We start from the raw sequence: 12,222 nt of genomic DNA, 5'->3' as shown, positions 1-12,222 counted from the left end.
ACACTGATAACACCTCGGGGTGTTTATTAATATTGAGGGCCAACCTCTATCCATCCCTTGCTGTGGGCTGGGCATTGTGTATGTCAGGTGCTCAGCCCTCTGGGGTAGGGGCTGTCATTTCCTTTTTTTTTTTTTTTTTTTAAGTTTATTTATTTTGAGAGAAAGAGCAGGGGAAGGACAGAGAGAGAGAAAGGGAGACAGAGAATCCCAAGCGGCCTCTGCACCTCCAGAGCAGAACCAGACGCAGGGCTCGAACTCACGAACCACGAGATCATGACCTGAGCTTAAATCAAGAGTCAGATGCTTAACCGACTGAGCCACCCAGGCACCTCTGTCATTTCCTTTTTATAGATGAGGAACTGGAGGCTTAGGAAAAGCCAGTTCAGGTCACACAAGTAAGCGTAGGGAGAGGGGTTTGAATATGACCTCGCTAGAAGTCTGGTCCCTTGCTCCCCGAGCCGTGGGACAGAAATCAGAGCTGCAACACGGTTCACGGTGCCCAGGAAGCGCCAGTGTCTTCTGTGATGCGGTGCTTCTGAGCTGAGGGTGATTTCTCTCCCCGGGGGATATGTGGCAATGTCTGAAGTCATTTTTGGTTGTGACATCCAGGAAAGGGGTGGGGGGTGGGGTGTTATCTGCGTCAGTGGGCAGAGGCCCGCATGCTCTTAAACACCCTACAGTGTACGGGATGACCCCTGACCCAAAGCATTAACTGTCCCCAAATGCCGGCAGTGCTGAGACAGAAGCCTGGTAGCAGATGCCATTTGAGTGGGGCCTTGGAGGGGGACGAGATTCCCAGTAGTGGAGACTTTCCAGGCCAGGTGGCTGGGGCCAGCAAGGCGCAGGGTGGCTGCTGTTGGTGGGGCGGGGGGGGGGGGGGGGGCGGGCAGCGGAGGGGGTCGGGTTGTAAAAGCTCATTTTCCCAGGTTGTAAAAGGAGGATTGGACTTCATGGCTTCAATGTCATTGATGGATTCTGTGTATGCTTTCTAAAGATAATTTTAAGTGTTTGTGTTTTTTAAATTGACTCACAGTAAATTCATATAGTGCAAATCTTTTTTATATATACTTAAAAGTTTTTTTAAATGTTTATTTGGTTTTGAGAGAGAGAGCACAAGCAGGGGAGGGGCAGACACACACACACACACACACACACACACACACACACACACAACCTGAAGCAGGCTCCAGGCTCTGAGCTTTTAGCACGCTGGGCTCAAACTCATGAACTGTGAGATCATGACTTGAGCCGAAGTCAGATGCTTACCCACCTGAGCCACCCAGGCGCCCCAACTACTACCTGTTTTTGATTACGACTCAATTCCTGTCCACCTAGAAAAAGCCATCCAAAATAGAAGTAGGTAATGTAGAAAAGAAAGGTCTGTAATTGGGCCCCAGCCCTGCCCTGCACCCCTCACCTATAATACTGTCAGTCGAACTGGGGGAGTCTTGTCGATGAGAGCCTCACGGCTTGAAACCCTTTCAGAGAGAAAGCCGGGGTGTTGGCTGGAGCGCCAGACCAGAGGGCTGGGGGTGGATTCCAAGCCTCCTGGAGCAGGTCAGTCACGTGACCAGGACCTAGGCCACAGCTCACAGAAATAGACAAGACGGATGTTGAGGAGGGAGAACCTCCAGGCTTCCACCTGACTTGGGCAAGATTCTGCCAAAAAAGAGAAAGGAAATGGAACTCATTTCCTGCCCTTGGTCCCCTTAGGGAGGCCAGGGAGCTAGAAGGAGGAAACAGCCACTCTACCAGGCAGTGGGTCACAGGCCCTGGTATGTGCCCCATCCCAAAGGCCTGGCCACACCCAGAGGCCACGTCTGGGAGTGGCCGCACAGTGCAGAGTCCCGAATCTAGACATGAGGCTGCTGCTTCACTCAGAGCTGGAACGTTCCCTTGGATCAACTTCACTGGGAACTGATAAGCTGGTCGGTCTGCGGGTACTGATTTGCCTCTTCAAGTATTTGTGGCAAGATTCGACCATGCTTATAAAGCAGTGCTGTGTAGTAGAAATATAATGTGAGCCACAGATCCAACTGCACAGAAAAACTGTTGTTTTCCTTTTTATTCTACATGATACTCCACTTCTGATCACCAAGCCACACAAAGCAATTCTCCAATTCTCGGTAGACACCAAAAGCATATCCTACAAATGTGACTCAATCCTACACGATCTACCTGGAGATAGCATCAGAGTCCACAGGTTAGGGGCTCAGTGTTGTTACCAGACTGTCCCCCGCACACACCCCCATTTAAACACCAATCACCCATGCAAATTGTCTCCTAAGCTGCTGACTGACCAGTTATAAATTGGAGATTTCCACAACCCTATCCTGTGTTCGGTTAACTTGCAAGAATGGCTCACGGATTTTGGGAAAACACTCCACCTCCTAGATTATTGGTTTATTATAAAAGATTGCAGTTTTGGGGGTGCCTGGGTGGCTCAGTTGGTTAAGTGCCCGACTTCAGCTCAGGTCATGATCTCGAGGTTTGTGAGTTCAAGTCCGCTGTGCTGACAGCTCAGAGCCTGGAGCCTGCTTCAGATTCTGTGTTTCCCTCTCTCTCTGCCCCTCCCCTGCTCATGCTCTGTCTCTCTTTCGAAAATAAATAAGCACTAAAAAAAAAATTTTTTTTTAAAGCAAAATAGTCAATCTTTAAAAAAAAAAAAAAAAAGATTGCAGTTTTGAAACAGCCAGATAGAAGAGATGTGTAGGGCCAGGTATGTGGGATGGGGCAAGGAACTCTCACCATCTCTCTGGGCCCACCACCCTCCCTATATCTCTATGTGTTCACCAAGCCGGAAAGCTTTGCTACCCTCGTCCTTCAGGGATTTTTATGGAGGCTTCATTGCATAGGCACGATTGATTAAACCACTGGCCATTTATGATCAAGTCAATCTTCAGTCCTCTCTCCTCCCAGGAGGTTGAGTGAGAATGTTACCCAAGGGAGTATGATTGCTTCTTAGTGGGTGTCAAGCTAAAAGACACAACTAAGCCAAAGAACAGGAGAATGAAGGGGTTTATGGGCAACAAGTAAGGAGAACACTGGGGACATGACCCAAAGCAGTGTCTCCCCAACAGCAAAATTAGGGAAGTTTTAAGGTAAGGGTACATACATATTCATGAAGGGGCTTGTGCCGTGGGCAATACAGCATGGGATTGGGCTGGATAGGGGAAGGGTCTTCAATTCTCTGGTCCATATCTGAGTGCTGAAAGGGCACTTTGAGACAATTCAGTGTGCATCAGGTCAGTCTTTGGAATCAGCACTGGGAGTTTTATTGCTGATTATTGTCTTGATATGATTAAGCTATCTCCAAGCCTGAGAGTGGCTGTTTGTTCTTACATTCTTTAACAAAATGCCTCTGGGGCCTAAAATGACTTTTCTCACATCAAGAAAGCCATATCTGTCTTTCTTTTTTCTAGGAGCTCTTTACTCTTTCTGTTTATAAAATCCGCCCTCCCTACACTTGAAATATTGCATTCTTCATTCTTTTTTTTTTTTTTTAGTTTTCTCAAATGTTTATTTCTTTTTTTTAATTAAAAAAATTTTTTTTAATGTTTATTTATTTTTGAGACAGAGAGAGACAGAGCATGAACAGGGGAGGGTCAGAGAGAGGGAGACACAGAATCTGAAACAGCCTCCAGGCTCTGAGCTGGGCTCGAACTCACGGACCGTGAAATCATGACCTGAGCCGAAGTCGGCCACTTAACTGACTGAGCCACCCAGGCGCCCCTTATTTCTTTTTGAGAGAGAGAGACAGACAGACAGACAGCATGAGCAGAGAAGGGGCAGAGAGAGAGGGAGACACAGAATCCAAAGCAGGCTCCAGGCTCCGAGCTGTCAGCACAGAGCCCAACACGGGTCTCGAACTCAAGAACCGTGAGATCATGACCTGAGCTGAAGTCAGACGCTTTACTGACTCAGCCACCCAGGTGCCCCCTTCTGTAGCTTTCTAAAAGGGTGAGTGGTTAATAGCATCAAGTCGGGTCCTGTTGAGATAGGGCTGAGCTGATCCTGAGATGACCCTGATTTCCAGGTCTTCAAGCAAACCCAGTCACTTGTTTCATAGGAATGGAGTTTATTTCATTTGATAAAGGCAGGCTCATATTTGTGTATTTGTTGAGGGCAGACATGACAGTCCCCTAGGTGAATTATAAGCTTTATTGCTTATTCAGTTTCAGCACCAGGTAAGGTCTTCCCCACTTAAAGTCTGGTTGTAGCTTTGAACGATCCCCCCCAAGGGACGTCTAGGCTCTCAATCTCCCCAGAGCATTTCCCAAAGGTGCCTTTTACTTAAGACCATTCTAGAAGATTGTGCCCTGCCAGCAGCCTGTAGCTTCTATTTTGTCCCTAGAGCACGGGCCACACCCAGAGTTATTTTAAAACAAATGCTGGTCCATTATCACTTTGTATTGTTCAGGCAAGACCAAAGCTAGGAATCCTCCCCCCAGGCAACCCTTTGATTACCCCATCTGCCCCTTCAGTTCCACAAGGAAAACCTCCATCCTTCCAGTGAAAGTATCTGTAAAAAAACAGAAGGTGTTTAAATCCCCCAGAGGCAGTAAAATCCACCTGCCAACCTTCCCCAGGCAAAGTCCTAGTTCACACAGCCTTGGCTAGAGGCAGAGTCAGAGTTTATTCTGTGAGTTTTTAACACGGTACACACTCTTCTGTATAGCGTCTCTCCCGAGGTCTCCCGTGATCATTCTGAATGACTCAGACAGCAACAGGCACAAACATGGCATAAACACGGGCCACTGTGGAAGTTTCTCTGAAGTTTGCCTCCAGGTACCTAGTTCCGGTTTGCAGGGCTTTAGGGGAAAAGACAGGTTTCGTCAAGTCCAAGAATGGGAGAAACTTGAAAACTTTAGTTTGGTGAATTATAGCTAGATATTCGAGATAAGAATTCAGGATCCAGCCCAGTTTCATAGGCCAACCAGCAAACACTCAAAGACGATCAGAACTAGAATTTAACAGCCATAAGTATGTGTAACTGAAACATTTTTCTCTGCAAAATCACCCTCATTTCCATCAAAAATAGCCAAATTAAAACTACTTGGAAAACAAGTCATTTTTTTTTTTTTAAGATTTCATTCTTTTTGGGTTTAAAAAATTTTGTGCGTGTGTGTTTTTTTTTTTCCTTCGGTGTTTGTTGTTGTTGTTTGTTTGTTTTGAGGGAGAGACAGAGCAGGAGCAGGACAGGATGAATACAGAGAGAGAGGGACACACAGAATCCGAAGCAGGCTCCGGGCCCTGAGCTGTCAGCACAGAGCCCCACGCCGGGCTTGAATTCAAGAACTTCAAGATCATGACCTGAGCTGAAGTCAGTTGCTTAACCGACGGAGCCACCCAGGCTCCTCTAAGGGAAGTTTTTTGACGGATCAAAAATAAACTTATTTATTTGGCATCTTCAATCCCATGGGAAGGATTGTCAAATAAGTGATGATAAACCCCCTCCGGTTATATTGTATGGGTAAATGCTATAGTTGTCATAGAAATTATATGAAATTCCTAACGTTTTACTATGCCATGGTATAATGTCATCACTTGTAATCTAGTTATTGAAATGTTGTGTGTCCCAGAAATAACCAAATTTCCTTGTCAGGTATGTCATAATGTGCTGTCATCAGATTGTTAAGCATGACCTTTTTTTTTTTTTTAAGGATTTTATTAAAGAAAAAAAGATTCCATTTTTAAACACTCTCTATACCCAACATGGGGCTCGAACCCACAACCCTGAGATCAAGAGTCGCACACTCCACCAACTGAGCCAGCCAGGCACCCCTACCCAGGGCCAGTTTTGAGTCTTCTGTCATTTACAATTATTCTTCTGATGCTCTTACGAATGTTTTTCATCTTCAAGGAGATTCATGGACAGGACTTTTGATGAATACAGGTTTCTGATACCCTTCAGATCCTAAAACTAAAACTGAGTAAGAATTTTCAGAACTAATGGAAAAACTGCATTCAAACAGAACAAGAATAACGTGGAACTAAATAAATTAAGGAAAATGATTATAATTTTTAATCACTCTCGTGTGACACATTGCTGGTTCTTCAATGTTTGCTCTTCCAGATTTAAGGAAACTTTTTCTCTTAACATATCTGTGACTTACAGAAATTTGGTAAAATATTCCTTTGTGAACAAATTGAAACATTTCTCTTTTTCTCCCTACTGGATCCCTCTAAAACTTGGAAACTCTCAGTGAGTATTCTTACTCTGATGGCAATTACAGTTATCTGCATAGGTTCAGTAAGAATCTAGGGGTGCCTGGGTGGCTTGGTTGGTTAAGCGTCCGACTTCGGCTCAGGTCTTGATCTCGAAGTTCTTGAGTTCAAGCTGTGCTCACAGCTCAGAGCCTGGAACCTGCTTCCGATTCTGTGTCTCCCCCTCTCTCTGCCCCTCCCCCACTCACACTCTGTGTCTCTCTCTCTCTCTCTCTCTCTCTCTCTCTCTTTCAAAAATAAATAAACATTAAAAAAAAAAAGAAAAGAAAAGAATCTGTTCTCCTTGGGGCGCCTAGTTGGCTCAGTCTGGGGAGCAAGCAACTCTTGATCTCAGGGTTAGGAGTTCAAGCCCATGCTGGGTGTACAGATTACTTAAAAAAAATAAAATCTTTGGGCACCTGGCTGGCTCAGTTGGTTGGGCATCTGACTCTTGATTTTGGCTCAGGTCATGACCTCCTAGTTCGTGGGTTCAAGCCCCATGTCAGGCTCTGAGCTGACGGCACAGAGCCTGCTTGGGATGCTTTCTCTCCCTCTCTTGTAAGGGTTAAATTGTAGTGTTAGGGCTAACCTGTAGCCTTGAGAAATAACAGCTTTGTTTTAATGCTGTAGGTTAAGAGATAACAGCCTTATCCTATCAATCAAGGGAACAAAAGTTCAAGGAAAATCAACTGGATTAGTGTTTGATTGGATTGGGGCAAGGGCAGGTCTAAACTGTTTCTACCCCCATCTGGGAACTATTTCTTTGTTCTGTTCCTAGGTCATCATTAGACGATGTGGTTGGCTATAAAAACTCCGTACCCCGGCTGTTCGAGGCCACACTCTGGTCAAGAGTGTCGGTCCTGATCGGTCGGCCTTGCTTCTCATTGCAATAAACCTTGTTGTGACTGTCACTGGTGCCCGTAGCGTTCTGTTTCGGGAGTCGTGTGGATGCAACACTCGTTCTGATTTCCTTCACTCCTGCTGTCTCTCACACAAAATAAATAAACTTAAAAAAATCTCTTATGGGGGCGCCTGGGTGGCGCAGTCGGTTAAGCGTCCGACTTCAGCCAGGTCACGATCTCGCGGTCCGTGAGTTCGAGCCCCGCGTCGGGCTCTGGGCTGATGGCTCAGAGCCTGGAGCCTGCTTCCGATTCTGTGTCTCCCTCTCTCTCTGCCCCTCCCCCATTCATGCTCTGTCTCTCTCTGTCCCAAAAAATAAATAAAAAACGTTGAAAAAAAAAAATCTCTTATGGTTTGCTTCTCTCTCTTTTTTTTATCCCTTCTCCTATGTTCATCTGTTTTGTTTCTTAAATTCCACATACAGGTGAAATCATATGCTATTTGTCTTTCTCTGACTGACTTATTTTCCTTAGCATAATATACTCTAGCTTCATCCACATCATTGCAAATGGCAACATCTCATTCTTTTTGATGGCTGAATAATATTCCATTATGTGTATGTATATACTACATCTTTATCCACTCATCAGTTGATGGACATTTGGGCTCTTGCCATAATTTGGCTATTGTTCATAATAAACATCGGGGTGGGTGCATGTGTCCCTTCGAGTCAGTATTCTTGTATCCTTTGGGTAAATACCTAGTAGTGCAATTGCTGGGTTGTAGGGTGGTTCTGTTTTTAACTTTTTGGGAAAACTTAGCTCTTTTTTTTTTTTTTTTTTAATTTTTTTTCAACTTTTATTTATTTTTGGGACAGAGAGAGACAGAGCATGAACGGGGGAGGGACAGAGAGAGAGGGAGACACAGAACGGAAACAGGCTCCAGGCTCTGAGCCATCAGCCCAGAGCCTGACGCGGGGCTCGAACTCACGGACCGTGAGATCGTGACCTGGCTGAAGTCGGACGCTTAACCGACTGCGCCACCCAGGCGCCCCAAAACTTAGCTCTTAATATTGATAAGATTCAGGGGGCGCCTGGCTGGCTCAGTGGGTGGGGCATGCAAGTTTTATTCTTGGGGTTGTGAATTTGAGCCCCACACTGAGTGTAGAGATTACTTAAAAAAATAAAATCTTAACAAAATATATTGGGGCCCCTGGGTGGCTCAGTCGGTTAAGCATCTGACTTCGGGTCAGGTGCTCAGGTCAAGATCTCAAGGCTCGTGAGTTCAAGCCCCTCGTCAGGCTCTATGCTGACAGCTCAGAGCCTGGAGCCTGCTTCAGATTCTGTGTCTTCCTCTTTCTCTGCCTCTCCCCAACTTATGCTCACGCTTTCTCTCTCTTTCTCTCAAAAATTAAATTAAAACATTAAAGTATTAGAAAAAAATAACAACCAGTCTCATTTTAGGACAAAATTACTTTCTTAAAAAAATGTATTCCCTTGTTGCATTATATGCTAATTTGGATGTAAATTTTTAAAAAAATTAGAATTAAAAAAAGTATCCCCATTCCTTATACCTTTCTTGCCAAAAACATGTATCTTTCCTTGCATACAGAGTTGTTTCCCTTATTATTTTCAGTATTCTTAATTATATTTTTAATTCTCAGAAACCGTAATGTCTAGTGGAAACTAAGTGGTAAGCAATTGTGAATTGTTATACCAGGATCTTATTTGGAAAAGATTTCGATATCCATTGAATCGAACCCAATTTATTATTTGACCCAGAAAAACTTCAAAGTTTGAAGTAACCAAAATTTTTGGAAACTTTTTAAGAGTGTACTTACAGAGGCACCTGGCTGGTTTGATCAGTAGAGTGACTCTTGATCTCAGGGTTGTGAGTTTGAGCCCCACATTGGGTGTAGAGACTACTTAAAAAAATAAAATCATTTTTTTAAATGTTTATTTATTTTTGAGAGACAGAGAGACAGAGCATGAACTGGGGAGGGGCAGAGAGAGAGGGAGAGAGAGAGGATCCCAAGTAGTTTCCATACTGTTAGTGCGGAGCCTGATGCAAGGCTTGAACTCATGAACTATGAGAGCATGACCTGAGCTGAAATCAAGAGCTGGGTGCTTAACCAATTGAGCCACCTGGGCGTCCCTCGAATGCTGAATTTTGATGAGCACTTGCCTTATAACCAATCAAATGGAGCTCTTTTACAAACGTTCTCCAACTACCAAAAGATCTGCAATAAGGATTAGTGTCCACACAAATTCAGCTCTTCTGAGCCCACTGAAAATGTCCTGCAGAGAGTTGGTAAGTAAGCTCTTTCAGTTGATCATTTAAAAGTGGACACCCAGCTCGTTGAGGTATACCAAACTGGCGCCTCTCTACCCAGACAATTTCCAGACAATCTCCAGAACCTGAGATCTATCTCACAGAGGCCTTCAATCATCAGGCATCCCTTCTCAGCCTCCAGAACTTGGGGAGACAAGGACGTCTTACAAGTCCTGGCTCCCCAGTCAGACCAGACCAGACCAGACCAGCTTGCTGCTCAGACCTCCAGCCCTCCTTTTCTCCCCTTGAGATAGCGGCAGAACCCTAATCTGATTTGTGAGATAATTGCCATTGACCTCTCTGAAGGGACTCTCTGATTAAAATGTTTGGGGGGCGCCTGGGTGGCTCAGTTGGTTAAGCGTCCAACTTCGATTCAGGTCATGATCTCATACTTCATGGGTTCAAACCCTGCGTTGGGCTCTGTGCTGACAGCTCAGAGCCTGGAGGCAGCTTCAGATTCTGTGTCTCCTTCTCTCTCTGTCCCTTCCCCACTCACGCCCTGTCTCTCAAAAATGAGTAAACGTTAAAAAAATGTTTGGCACAGCCACTGAGCTCATTCAGCGAGATGAGGTACCTCAACAAATCAGGCATCAAGAGGGATTCTCTTATGCCCTTCCCCACAGAAGGAACTCGAAGGGGTTAGGTGAGAGTTCCCACCAGAGTTGCCAAATTTGTTACCCAACCTGGGCTCTCCTCTTGATGGGTTTTGAGCCAAAATTCACAACCAAGCCAAAGAATAGGAAAAGGAAGGGATTTCCGTGCAACAAGTAAAAGGAGAACACTAAGGATATTTCCCAAAGCAGTGTCTCCAGAAACAGCATCGGGGAAGTTTTAAGGTAAGAGTGCATACATATGCATGAAGGGGCTGGCACAAGGGGGAATACAGCAGGGACTTGGGGGCAAAAGTCATCTGAAGGTGACTGAGTCCAGGTCAAAGTCCAGAGGGCTGGCAAAAGTCAGCATCAGGTCTCTGGCTCCAACTGGCCCTCTATTTGAGTGCTCAGGGGGGTTTAGATCCTGCAGAGATAGCTCAAGAATGTGTGTCAGGTTACTGTTCACTTTGGAATCAACACTGAGGATTTCACCACTGATTATTGTCCTGATGTGATTAGCTTATCTCCTGGCCTGGGTGTGGCTGTTCTAGCATTCTTCAATGGGATGGTGGGGAACTGAAAATGCCTTTTTTTTTTAAAAGTTTATTTATTTTAAGAGAGAGAGAGAGAGAGAGAGAGAGAGAGAGAGAGAGAGGATCCCAAGCAGGCTCAGTGCTGTCAGCACAGAGCCTGACGCAGCACAGAGCCCGACTTGGGGCTTGATCTCACGAACCCAGAGATCATGACCTGAGCCAAAATCAAGAGTCAGACACTTACCTGACCGAGACACCCAGGTGCCCCCACCCCTTTTTAAAAGTAGGCTTCATGCCCAGCGTGGGGCTTGAACTCATGACCCTGAGATCAAGAGTCACATGCTGTACTGACTGAGCCAGCCAGGCACCCCTAAAATGACTTATGTCAAGAAAGTTATGTCTGTCTTTTCCTGGGGACCCCTAACTCTTTCTGCTTACAGGTAGTGAGCTGGAATCCCAACGCTCTAATCACATTGTTGGTTCCCCTGACAACCAGCCTCAATCCTTAGGGGGTTTCCAAAAGTTACTGCATTCACATAAACCCAGGTGTGGTTGAAAGGGGCTCATTATGAATAACAAGAGACACCCAATTTATAGAAACAGTGGATGAAGACAAAATATGTATTTGTCATAAACCCCAATCTCACACAGTGAGCCATTTTATGCAATTTTTGATGTTTTAGTAGCCACATTTTAAATAGTAAAAAGAAACAGGTGAACTTAATGTTAGCAATATATTTTATTTAACTCACTTTATCCAAAATATGATCACTAACATATAGTCAACATAAAAGCATTAATGAAATTGTTTACCTTTTTTAAAGTTTATTTTTTAGTAATCTCTATACCCAACAATGGGGCTTGAACTCACAACCCCAAGATCAAGAGTCGTATGTTCTTCCAATTGAGCCAGCCAGGTGCCTATATATGTATATATAGATACGTATGTGTAGATATAGATATAGATATAGATATAGATATAGATATAGATATAGATATATGTGTATATATGTACCTATATATGTATATATAGATATATATGTATATATGTGTATATACATATGTATATATGGATATATGTGTATATACATATGTATATATATGTGTGTGTGTGTATATATGTGTGTGTGTGTATATATTATTATTATTTTATTTATTTATTTTTTTGGGGGTATGAGTCTGCAGCACATCTCAGTTGGCACTGGCCACCTTTCAGGGGCTCCATAGCCACAGGTGGCTGGTGGCTGCGGTACTGGAGAGAGAGCATAGGCTTCAAACCTTCCCTGCTGTGGCTGAGGCCACCAGACAACCTGTTCACTGCTGTGTCCTAGCGCCTGGCACATAATGAGGCCCAGTGGTCTGCCATATGTGAGCTGGAATAATGTCTCCTCTGAGCCTCCAGGGAATGTCCTGAAGGTTAAATAAAATGCATGTATGTTAGGCACCCTGCCTGCTCCGCGACCGTTGCTGTTCTCATTTCCTCAAAGTCAACCGAAGGGCAACAGGCCCAAGTTTGCTTCCTCTCTTTCTCTTAAGAGCTCTTCTCTAAAATTACAAAACGCAGGCTGGGATCACAGAGCCGGCAAGGGCCTCAGGGTCAGGCTCTGGTGCAACAGACGAAAAAGCGGGAACCTCTAACCCACGCCCTTGTTTTCTTGGCCTTTGGACAGCTCGAGGCCCCGCCCACCCCGCCCTGACGGGCGCCCGGAGGAACTACA

This window comes from Neofelis nebulosa, chromosome 2, assembly GCF_028018385.1.
Source record: "Neofelis nebulosa isolate mNeoNeb1 chromosome 2, mNeoNeb1.pri, whole genome shotgun sequence".
NCBI classification, from domain to species: Eukaryota; Metazoa; Chordata; class Mammalia; order Carnivora; family Felidae; genus Neofelis; species Neofelis nebulosa.
This window is presented reverse-complemented; position numbering follows the sequence as displayed.